Genomic DNA, 13,086 nt, shown 5'->3' on the forward strand with positions numbered 1-13,086 from the left:
GGTGGGTGCCCCCCCTTTGGTACTTTCTTCGCTCAGTATTTTTTATTAATTTCAAAAATAACTTCCATGGAGTTTTAGGACTTTTGGAGTTGTGCAGAATAGGTCTCTAGTATTTGCTCCTTTTCCAGCCCAGAATTCCAGCTGCCAACATTCTCCCTCTTCATATAAACCTTGTAAAATAAGAGAGAATAGGCATACATATTGTGACATAATGTGCAATAACATCCCATAATGCAATAAATATAGATATAAAAGCATGATGCAAAATGGATGTATCAGTGCTACTAGCTTTATATATAGTGCCCTCTATCTTCTAGTTTTACAATCTCAACACAAAGCCAAGGGCGACCACTTGTGTTGGATGACCATGGCAAAGTATGCACATATGCCTTTCATCCTTATGGTCCTTGTTCTACGCACCAGCTTCCAAGCCCAAGGTATGAAACACACCTCTGGACTCTAGTCACTAAATTTAGGTATACCTACACAAAATTGTTATAGGAAGTTCACTAACACGATGCTGAAACAAATATAACAATCATCCATTGCATGATGATATATTTTGTGAATATGCTCTCACATGAAACATAATAAAAATTTATTGTCTATCTTTTTTATGGATGATCTCATAGAACTGTTGCTAAAGTTTTTCCCTAATCATAAATAAATACTTGATATGCAGGACAACTAGGACCGACGGAGACACACAACATCACCGAGTACATTCCATTGGAGTTCACAAAGACTTTTTTCCATCCCCACGGAATACATCCCTCTGATACATCGATTGCATTTAAAAGGTGTAGGCCGTGCCCCTGCTGCCCAAAGGATCCCAAGAAACCATGTTGTCGGATTTCGGGATCCGGCAGACCCTTGAGGTTCGAACACTGGGGTGCGCGCGAAGATTCGACCCTCTACCGGCTCGCTCCTCGCTGAATCGGTAAGACCTAAACTACCAAACAGAACAGCACAAGAGACACAAGATTTATACTGGTTCAGGCCACCATTGTGGTGTAATACCCTACTCCAGTGTGTGGTGTGGGGGATTGCCTCTTGGGCTTGATGATGAACAATACAAGGCAGAACAACCTCGCGAGGGTCTGTTCTTGGCTGGTGCGACGAACTGCTGGGAGGGGTTCAATCGCTCTATCTCTCTCTTTCTATCCTAGGTGTATGCCAGATACCAGATGCCTCTACCCTGGGGGTGGCTAGTCCTATTTATAGGCAAATGCCCTGGGCCTCTTCCCAAATATTGAGCGGGAAGGGCGCCAACAATTGGCCATTTTGAAGGGGAACAACGGGTACACTTATCCTGACTAAAGTTGGTCCTCGCCTGTCAAAGGCTCTGGTGGTGACGCCGGCTTGGGCTCCACAATGACTTCCTTCCGGCCGTTGCACTGGTCTTGGTCTTGTTGCACCGAAATGGACGCCTTTGCTTGATGCTCTCGCCTGCGCTTGCCCCCTTTGCACCAAAGAGAAAGGGAGGACACTACACAGGCTGGCGCCCGACTGGCGCCCTTGGTCGTCATGGCTTGCGTCATGGGCACCTCGTGAGGTACCCCGCCTTGAACTCTCCGCCTCCTCATGAGCCAGCCTGACGAGGCCATGCCTGAGGAAGCTCCTTGTCATCCGCCCCACGAGGCGTGGCCGCTCGCGAGGGTCTTGAGCTCGTGTTGATGAAGATGGGCTGTGCTGGGCCTCCTTTGAGCCACGCCGGAGGCCGCAGGCAGGCAAGTCTGGGGACCCTCGTTCCCAAAACGCCGACAGTAGCCCCCGGGCTCATGGTGCGCCCGAACTTGGCCGAGCAGAGAGGCGAAAGGGCAAGTGCGAAGCGTCGCGGGCCCTAACAGCCTGTGGCCTTGGGTGCCGCGTGGCGGTCGATTGGTCGGGAGTGGCTCCGCTTCCCCACGACGCCTTGGTAACCGCGTGGATTCGACAAGTCCCTGCATGCAAAGCGGGTCATGATTACCTGCGATCGTGGAGGTCGACGGTTGGCCTTCGCCGGCTATAGGTACGGAACGGCATGCGCCCTTCCAGCCTATCCCCCCTTGCTTCTCCTTCTTCCCCACGGCTCCACCAAGGAAGTTTTCGGCCGCAGAGAAAGGAAAAGCCCGCCAGGCCGAGTCTTCCTCTCCCCCGCTCAAGCGCGGTCATGGTCGCCCTCGCAAGCATCCTGTGCCCTCCACGGTGGCCCCTCGCGGTCGCGGAGGTGACTCTCTGCGCGGCGATGAGCGGCTGGCCATGGTCGGCGGGCGTGCTCCGGCCATGCGACCCCCGAGGCCGCGCCTCCATTCTGCGGAGGTGCTGCCAGAGTTCATTGTGTGGGTGGTGGAGCCATCTGGCACCCGGCTTCAGCTCCCTCGCTTCCTCCTGGGTGAGCTCCCAGCCGGCGCCTTGGGTGGCCTCTGGCTCCAGGCGGATGGCTGCTGCAGCCGGGCCTCGTGGGCCCCGCTGGAGGTCTCTGCTGTAGGGAAACTGGCCCTGACCCGCGGCTGGCAGATGTTTGCTCGCGCGCGGGGTCTCCGCCGCCGGTGCTCTCTGCACTTCAAGTTCGACGGCGATGCCACCCTCTACGTGAGGGTGTTTGGGGAAGATGGTCTCCGTGCGGGGTGCTGCCCTGAATTCGACGACCGCAGGCGGGGACTCGGCCTCGGCGAGGACGGAGAGGGCAGCGCGCGGGCGGTTGGCGACGCCCATGACTCCTCAAGCTTCACTAGCTCTTCTTCGGGTAGCGACCCTTCTAGCAGCGGCCGCGACCAGCCTCCACGCCACCGCACCTGCTTGGAGGGTGGCAGCGGGTCTGCTCGCCGTCGCGCCCCGATGAAGCGCGAGAGGGAGTCCGCTTGAGCTCCGGAGGTGGCTCTAGTCTTCCAAGAGGGCTGGCGCGGGACGTGCTTCGCCTGCTTTTGTTCTTTCCTTTCTTTTCCCCTGCAAAAAGACAGTAATGTGCGGCCCCGTGGGGGCGCGTTTGGGTTAACATCGTCGATCATCATACTGTTTTTTTGTTATCCCGATATTGTTCCTTTCTGTTGTGAGCCCATTCGCAAGTGACCCCTAGCTTCAACCGCGGGGGCGACCGACCCAGGCCCTGTATTCGCGTCGTGGTGCCCGTGAGGCATGGTCCGGAGGGGTGCTCCGGTAGTGGACTCGGGCCGTGAAAACTTGAGCGGTAGGGGCAGGAACACTCGCGAGGGCTCCCGGGGATTCCGCCTCGTGAGCCCCCGCGTCAGAGAAATTGAGGCAGGAGAGCGATAAAGGTCGAAGAACCACATGTCGAAAGGCAGCGACAGTTTCGATAAAAACTCCAAATGGGAATGAACTAGCCAACTGCAGAAAGCAAATGAAAAAGCCGCGTCCGGCACCTAGTCTAGTCTTCGACGTCTTCTCACCAGCGCGGAGCTAAGTGCTGCCACTGGGCGTGGGAGGGAGCCCCAGGGCCTGAGGCCGGCACCCCTGAGACTCCGGGGCGTGTACAGCCCCAACTCATTATTACGTGAGAGTGTCACGGGCGGCGAGCTTCATAGGCGTTGGCCTTCTTCACAGGCTCCGGGCCTTTCTTCGGGGAAGCGAGCTTCACGGGCGTTGGCCCTCTTCACAGGCTCCGGGCCTTTTCCAAAATGCGACAGCTTCACAGGCACTCACCTTCTTCACAGGCTCCGGGCCTTTTCCCAAAGGATGAGCTTCACATGCATTCGCCTTTGTCGGTGTACTAGAGTAGGGGTACCCAAGTATCCCGAACTCGTGCACGGGCAGTTGCAGCGCCCCGCGGCAAGGCTTGCCGAACGACCGCCAAGACCCTCCGTGGTTCCCTTGAAGACTATTCAAGAACAAAGTACTCAAACCAAGGCCCCGACAAGAGGAGCTTGCCGGGAAGGCCAACCAAGGCCCCGGCAAGAGGAGCTTGCCGGGAAGGCCAACCCAGGCCCCGGCAAGAGGATCTTGCCGGGAAGAGACAAGACCCCGGCAAGAGGAGCTTGCCGGGAAGGCCAACCCAGGCCTCGGCAAGAGGATCTTGCTGGGAAGAGACAAGACCCCGGCAAGAGGAGCTTGCCGGGAAGGCCACTCAAGGCATACCAAGAAAGCTTGCCGCGACACGCCCTGCATCCCGGCAAGGCCCGGTGAGCAACAAGCTCCCAAACACGACAAGACAACGACCGCGGCAAGGAGCTTGCCGCGGGAAACCCCCACTTCGTGCCCGCGCTCCAGCACGCCTGCTAACGTGTCGCTCCAGGACTCTGCCAAGCACACGTGGCAGGAGGCCGCGCAGCTAGGGGTGCGCGATGGCAAGCGGAGACGAAGAGAAGGCCATCGTGGCAAACGGTGGTGCTCCTAACGGTCAGTTTTTACACTGTTTAGGCAACTCAGACAAGCATTTAATGACCTTGTCCCCTGCCGTCAGAGTTAGGTAGGGTGCACTGTATCCACACTAGCGGTAGCTGCACCTACCGCATCCTTTTCCATTTTTACCCTTCTAGTCTACGTTGCCACCTGTCGGTGACCCCTTGAAAGTATAAAAGGAGGCCCAGGCGCAACGTAGAAAGGGTTCGATTCGGCCGGTTCGGCTCATTCGAAACATCAGGAACACTCTCACGCTCAGTCTGGCAGCGTCCATCGCTCCTGAGCAAGAATTCAATACACACAAACAAGCAGCAATAGGGTTTTACGCATCCGTGCGGCCCGAAGCTGGGTAAAACTGCTCACGTGTACTGCCTCGATCCGCTCTTTGTGCGACCTCCGCCTCCCTCCGAATCGAAAGGGGCCCTGTCCCCATAGGTGTTGGTGGATCAGCTTTCCCCGACACTCATGAAGCGGCAGGGCGGGGCCAATATTTTCCATGCTAGATGTGTTATTCTCAAGATGAGTGTTTATTCACTTGTCATTGCACGAGAATCCAGCGGTAATAGGGATGCCAGTCCCAAATGAAAAGGAAATTTACTTTATGTTGTCAAACAATAAATTCCTTGGAAAGTGTTGGTGTGGAAGGCACCCGTCGATACAGCTAGCCATGGATTGTGAAAGAATGGTGGAAAAGGAATAAACTTTATTTTTTGTTTGGGAACCGCCTATGAAATATCTAGCATGGAAATGTTGGGAATTACTCGGTCGTTTTCTTTGACGGGAAAAGTATGCCTCTTAAAAAAATTATCTCTCAATTTAAGCCTTGAACTCTGGCACCTCTACAAATCCCTACATCCCTCTGCAAAGGGCCTATCTATTTACTTCATGCAATTTTTATTTTTATTTGAGTCTCATCTTCTCTTATAAAGCACCAACTAGGGAGCACTATGATCGTACTTGAGCATTAGATGTAGCTAATATGCGAGTGTGTTTCATGAATGTATCAATGATTGAGCATGATCGGCTAGGGATAACTTTCTTTAGTGTTGATATTTTGAAAGACATGGTTGCTTGTTGATATGCTTGAGTATTGAAATCTTCATGTCAAAATTAGACTATTGCTTTGAACCATATAAAAGTCTGAATGTCCATGCTACAAAAGAAAAGGATGTGTGATGGGACATGTTAGGAAGCATTCCACATCAAAAATTCTGTTTTTATCATTTACCTACTCAAGGACGAGTAGGAATTAAGCTTCGGGATGCTGATACGTCTCCAACATATCTACAATTTTTGATTGTTCCATGCTGTTATATTATCATTCTGGGATGTTTTACAATCATTTATAGCAACTTTATATCATTTTTGGGACTAACCTATTGAGATAGTGCCCAGTGCCAGTTGCTGTTTTTTGCTTGTTTTTTACTTCGTAGAATATCAGTACCAAACACAGTCCAAACACAATGAAACTTTTTGGAGATTTTTTCAGGACCAGAAGACACCCAGTGGCCAAAGAAATACCAGAGGTGATGCCCGAGCTGGGCACAACCCACCAGGGCATGCGAGGAGGCCCAGGCGCGCCCAGAGGGGTTGTGCCCCCCTCGGTGACCTCCTGCACTACCTCTTCGCCCTATAAATTTCCAAATATTCCAGAAATCCTAGGGGAGTCAACGAAACACAATTCCAGCCGCCGCAAGGTCCAGAACCACCAGATCCAATCTAGACACCATCATGGAGGGTTTTATCATCCTCTTTGGTGCCTCTCTGATGATGTGTGAGTAGTTCACCATAGACCTACAGGTTCGTAGGCAGTGGCTAGATGGCTTCCTCTCTCTCTTTTGATTCTCAATACATTGGTCTCTTGGAGATCTATTTGATGTAACTCTTTTTGCGGTGTGTTTGTTGGGATCCGATGAACTTTGAATTTATGATCAGATCTATATCCATGAATATTATTTGAGTCTTATTTGATCTTATATGCATGATTATTTATAGCCTCATATTTCTTCCTCGAATCTTTGGTTTACTTAGGCCAACCAGATCGATTTTTCTTGCCATGGGAAGAGGTGCTTTGTGATGGGTTCGATCTTGCGGTGTTCTTTACCAGCGACAGAAGGGGCAGCAAGACATGCATGTATCATTGCTATTAAGGATAACAAGATGGGGGCTATTCCTACATGAATAGATCTCGTCTACATCATGTCATCATTCTTATTGCATTACTCCATTTTTCCATGAACTTAATACACTAGATGCATGCTGGATAGTGGTCGATGTGTGAAGTAATAGTAGTGGATACAGGAAGGAGTCGGTCTACTAACCTTGGACGTGATGCCTATATATTGATCATTGCCTTGGATATCATCATAATTATTTGATCTTCTACCAATTGCCCAACAGTAATTTGTTTACCCACCGTGTGCTATTTCTTGAGAGAAGCCAAAAGTGAAATCTACAGCCCCCGGGTCTATTCTTTATCATATTTGCTTTGAGATCTATTTTATTTTATTTTATTTTCAGATCTACTATTCTAAAAACCCAAAAATACCTTGCTGCACTTTTTTATTACTTATTTTATTTCACGTCTTATTGAGATGTATTTATCCAATCGACCGCAATTTTTATCCCGTCAACTTGACTGTTTCTGGCGATGTTACCCAAAGAGGGATTGACAACCCCTCATACGCATCAGGTTGCAAGTTTTTGTTCTTTGTGTGCAGGTACCGTTTACATAGTGTTGATTGGTTCTCCTACTGGATTGATACCTTGCTTTCATAACTGAGGGAAATACCTATCGTAGTTGTGCTGCATCATCCCTTCCTCTTTGGGTAAATACCGATGTAGCTTCAAGCGACATCATGAAACATCAGTCGTAAACATGTAGATGACCATTGTTTAACCAGTGAAGGGGCTAAAATTCAGTAGCCCAAATTAGGATTACACTTGACGTTTTCTATAGAGAAACATAGGTACTGTAGTAGCATATGCTTAGGTTCAGGCATTTAAACCACAGCAGGCTGTAGAAAATTCAAGGTCATGCTCAGTAAATACCTGTATAGATGTATGTTAGTTTTATCAGCACATACGTAAATGAAGAGAATTAATTTTACCAATAATGTCGACTGCTACCTTCTGCCTTTAATTGTAACTGAAAAAGTTCAAATATAAATCTCTGGAAGTTGTTGTGATCAATCACCTGTTCTAGTGTCTTTTTATTCTCAAACATGAAAAAATACCATGTGATTTTGATCAACCTGGCCATCATAAAACCAAATACATCCACTAATCCTATATTTAAAGCAAGTGAGCACCCTGCCCAATCCAATCTACTACAACAGAAAGGAACATACACTAAGTAAGAGCTTGGAAGAAGGAACAAATTAATTAGGGGGAAACCATATCTCACAGCAAGCCGAGTAAAAGGGTGTCGTCGTGTTGGAAGCCACAACTGGCAAGTGGACCACCACCGATGTGCGGTCCTATGACATGACCATGCTCTTCACGTGCGGCACACTCGTCGCGTTGTCCTTGATCTGCGGGGTTTCCCTCCTCTCCATCAAGCCGATGGTATATATATATGGTTAAAACACCATGAGAATGTCAGTAAGTGGGCTTTGACCCAAAGGCATTTTTCTCGCATCCACTACACTAATCGCCTTCTCTGTATTTATCTTTAGCAGATTTGCTAGCCCTGAAATCTTTAGGGAAAATTTTAAGGCGCAGACTATAACAGAAAAGGAAGCACAGTACAACATAATTATCTCACCCCTTGGTATGATCTCCCGTCATTGTCATAAACTGGTCTTCTTTAATTCCAAAGGCAAGTGCTTCTGCAAAAATCATCATTGAAGCAATCATATTAGAAATTCATGAAACTGATTTGTAGTGTGTACATCGAGAACAAGGAAAAAGTAACATAATTGGGCATCTAGCAACTGATTTTCATTACCTTTTAAACACATTTCAATGAAGGGGTTAATACTGCCATCACATGGCATAAGCTTCATAACTATAAGTGTGGTAACATGTCTATAAATTCAAAAGTCGGTAGCCAAATACTTCGTGTAATACATGAATAAAACAAATATAGGATTCACTAATACATGACTAAAACAAACTTTCTTGTCTCTGTGTAACAATCACTCAGGAAAATATTGAAATTCGATTGTACAAAGTTGAACACATCGTTGGAAGTAAAATCTCAAATTCAACTATATACAACGTTTTTGAGTGGCTTCCACACTAAACAAATCACCAACTATTTCACCCACTTAACCCCCGGAATAATAACAAGCACACATGTGTACAAACAAGTTGGGCGGGAACTATTTGAGGATAAAAAATGCGGAGAAATAGAAGTGAAGAAACCAATCATATACCTTCATATTCACTTACTCGATTCTCCCAGAAATCTTCTAAGGTTGGTGTTCTTCTACCTGAACCAGAACCATTAAGCATGCAAACCAATCAACGACACAAGACGTAGTGTCCATCCATGAGACATACATGAACATTTAGTAACTCACCTCTTGATACATAATGTAACTTGAACAAAGAAGAAACTGAAGGGTGCTCATTGTACCTGCTAATCATAAAGTTTGCACAAACAAAGGCATAAATAGTAGCATCCTTCTGAACAACCAAAAACAACAACCCCAGTAGCACAATTGGTACCATTAGCAGTTGAGGTGATGGTGGCAACAAGGATTATCTAGATGCGTCCAAAAGTAACATTGTTTAGCATAGGGGCTAGCATCTTAGCTAGTAAAATTAGACATGACCAAATAATGAAACCAATGAAGTGTAATCCCAAATAAGTTAGCAATACAAATAGTTACACGACGTTCCCAATCTCACCTCATTCTTCTTCTAGAATGATATCTCTACAACCTTCTTTGGCGAAAGATCTATAGAAACAAGGAGGAAGTGGATCAGGCCTCCTCCACCTCAGGCAACATAGAGGCACTTCAACACCACCCATTCTGCACATGAATGTAAATAGAGAGGAGGATGCCTAACCTATTCAAAGCTCTATCTGGTGAACAAATTTCACTACTACACCCAAGGCCATCACACTGAAGGTCTTAGTTCCTTACGTCATCACCGATTCCCTCAAAAAATATACCAAAAAAGACAAATTTAGCAACCATATCTCATTGGCTAATCTCCATATTTACCAATTTCCTGTTTGTATTAGTAAGAAACAAGAGAACAGAAGGCCCTAGCATACCTGTAGAGATGCTATTTTAAAGCGCCGCAGTAGAAGAAGCGGTGAGCCTTGCGCCATCAGCCATTCCTGATGAAGCGGCCCATATCCGATGCTTTCACCACCATCGCCACATGTTGTGACTGCTGCTACCCTCCTCCCCTTTTAGATGACGAGTCTCCACCCACCTGCTAGCATGGGGCGCGGTCGATGAGAGGGGCGGGTCAATGGCGGTGCGAGTCCCCGCCCTCCTCCACTAGAGACATCATCGATGGGGAAGGCAAGGATATGTAGGTCCTGGGGCCGGGAGGCAGGAGGCACGCGCACGATGGTGGAGAGGCCCATCAATGGGCGCCGGAGTGGAGGTGCCTCCAACCGGCCGTGCGCGGCGGCGGCTAGGAACCCTAGTGTTGCGTTCCATAGTGAGCTGTGCGAGAGAGAGTTGCGTGCGAGGGTGGAGAAGAAAAGGATCACCGCTACATTTTACAAAGAAGGAGTTATCTAGGGGAATCCCTTTGACACAGTAAATGGACACATGTATAGCGTGGTTACTCGCCCATACCGTGTACCTTATTATGTTTGATGGTTGAATTAGCAATTCCAACTCCAACCTATACCCATTATTAAGTTTCCCATCAAGTTTTATTGAGTATCACATCTGTCAAGATCATCCAACACTACAAAAAAAAATACACTTCCGTGATGATACGTGTTTGTTACAGTAGGTCATGTTTTCTGTCATGCATTTACATCCATTACAATTTTATGACAGAATCAAGATAGTCATACATGTGCTGTCGTAGAAGTGTTCCATGACATTACCAAAATTATCATCATGGAAGTGTCCACTTCCATGACGATAAATCGCGCGTCATAGAAGTGCTTTCGTCAAGGGTGACCGACACGTGGCATCCACCGTAACGGCTCACCATTAAGCTATCGGGTCCGGTTTTGGATCCGATAACCCATTAACAACCCCGACCAATGGGGATTTTCCACGTGTAAAATCATCATTGGCTGGAGGAAACACGTGTCGGCTCACCGTTGGGACGGATGACATCCACTCATTGGACTGAAGGCGCCTGATATGTTGACATGTGGCACGGCCCAACAGAGGCCCATTCCTATGAAAAGGCCGGCCCGTTTGACTTGGTCAAAAGGTGGCGGGCTGGCCCACGGAAAGCATGTTGACTGCCTGTTCGCATATAGCCCATTTATGGCCCATTATTCCCAGGGCCTGTTACGACCTATCCGAATTAGGCCCAGTAGCGTCATCTGGGCCGTTCAATATGATTCCAGCCCGTTTTAACTTCCGGCCCATGTATGGCCCATGACGTCCTTCAGCCTATATGAGGCCCTTTGTAACTCTTGGCCCATTAACGGCATGTGGTGAAACTGACCCGTAATGAACAGTGTATCACTTTATACCCATTAATGGCCCGTGGTGAAACTGGCCCGTAATGAACAATGTATCACTTTATACCCATTAATGGCCCATTATTCCATTGGGCCATTTCCAGCCCATGTTATCTTTTGGCCTTCCCAGGGCCCATTTATTCTTGGGCTCATTTCCAGCATTCGGTTACTTACGGCCCGTTACTGTAATTTTCTGCTTGTGGGACAAATTCAGCCCGTGGCTACAGTCGGCCCGTTTGTGGCCCATCAATACGTTGGGCCATTTTCATAGCATCATCAAATATGGCCGATTAATGACGGCCTTTTATGGTCGGCCCATGAACGGACGATTCCAACTCTATCCCGTTTACGGCCATAATGCAGTTTGTTATTGGCCCATGTTTGGCCAATCGATCATATGGCCCGTAGAAGGCCCATTGATGATACGTCCCGTAGAAGGCCCATTGTGTCTACGACCCTTAGAAGGCCCATTGTTTCTATGGCCCGTAGAAGGACCATTGTTTCTATGGCCCGTAGGAGGCCCAGTGTCAGTACAGTAAATATGTGGCCCATGGTTATTGTGGCCTAGGTTTAAAAAATAGGTTATTGCGGCCACTAGCAAACCATGGAAAAAGAACTGCACTCACTACAAGCAAAGAAATAAACAAGACCACAAGGAAATAAATAAGCAAACAACTTACGCTAGGCTATCACGACTATTATACATATTACATCCACTGGGAATCAAAGTTCGCCACCAATGCAAATATAGGGAACAAAGTAGCATATCATAAATGTTGGTTGTCAAAGTTGGCGACCAGTGCAAATAAACGCCGCGGCAAAACAAGTCCAGAACTGAAACCACTTCAGAAGATCTCAAGAAACAATATCATGGGTACCCATAATGCTGGCAAGATGCTTAGCAAGCTTATTAACTTTCTCTTGTTTGGCGCTTAAATCCTCCAACGCTTGTTGTTGCACCAGAAAGTATGCATCTGAATTCTGCAGGGACTTCCTTGGTCCTTCAGCTTCCTGTTGCAGCACATGTGATCGATGTCTTCCAACTTGAAGTTGAGACTCAAGAAGATGAACTGATTCGGGCAGCAAGTTTGAAGAGCTTGTGCCAGCAGTAGTGGCCAATAACTCGAACACTACATCAAAATGGGACTTTTGGGTTCTCTCATTGTCGTCAAGATAGTTTTTATCAGCTTTCTTGGAGACCAACAAGGATGTCTCACTATCTTGAACCTTATCTGCATTACTTCCTTTACCATTGCCCAACGGGGTACTGTTCTCCAATATTTTGTCCGCATTCTAAAAGAGAAACAAGCAGACACATCACATGTTTAGCATGTTGTATATAAAACTCATTTTGGTAAATCATTTTAGTAGTAAAGTGGACAGGATAACAACATGAAACAAACATATATCTATGTACCATGGTCATTTTATGGTCTATATCATTCTAGTTTTTGTTGCCAAATCAAGATAGAGACACAGTTCAAATAATATTTGTTCAAGACAAAGCAGAATAGACAGAATATAAGTGTGGGAAACTATAGAGCAATAACAACACTTGTAATGTGCATGGCATGAGAACATAACTGTTTATTCAATTGAAACAGAAATCAACATAGAGCAAGTTACAACAGCAAACTAGTTAAAGAAACAGGTTTAAAACATACCTGTTACGCCATTGGAGTTTCAATTCCATCCTTCAAATTTGAAAATAGTTGGTACAAGTAAATACAGTGATGCAAGAGCAAAGGAGTATGAACCATAGCTACAGAACTTGACCTGAGAACAAGTCTTCTTCTCCTTTAAGCGCTGAGTTGGGATTCAGAGTGGTGGTCCTCGTGCTTTGGGCACTGCAGTTCCCTTACTAACTGCTCGTGTTTGGGTGCTCTATGGTGGAGACGGTGTTGTGTCAACTGGAACTGGGTTACTATCTGGGTTGGGGTTAGAAGGGGTGTAGCTGGTTCTCTGTCCAACTGGGTAGGGGTACAATCTGCGAGAGTCTGGGTTATGTGTGGTGGGGCTGGTTCTTGGGCAAGTACAACCGTGGTTCTATCTGCATCAACTGGTAGTACTATCTTTTCTTAAGACCGTGTTGTTACTCCCTGATAAGTCTCCGTCGTATCTATAAT

Source organism: Triticum dicoccoides, chromosome 3B (genome assembly GCF_002162155.2).
Source record: "Triticum dicoccoides isolate Atlit2015 ecotype Zavitan chromosome 3B, WEW_v2.0, whole genome shotgun sequence".
In the NCBI taxonomy this organism is placed as follows: Eukaryota; Viridiplantae; Streptophyta; class Magnoliopsida; order Poales; family Poaceae; genus Triticum; species Triticum dicoccoides.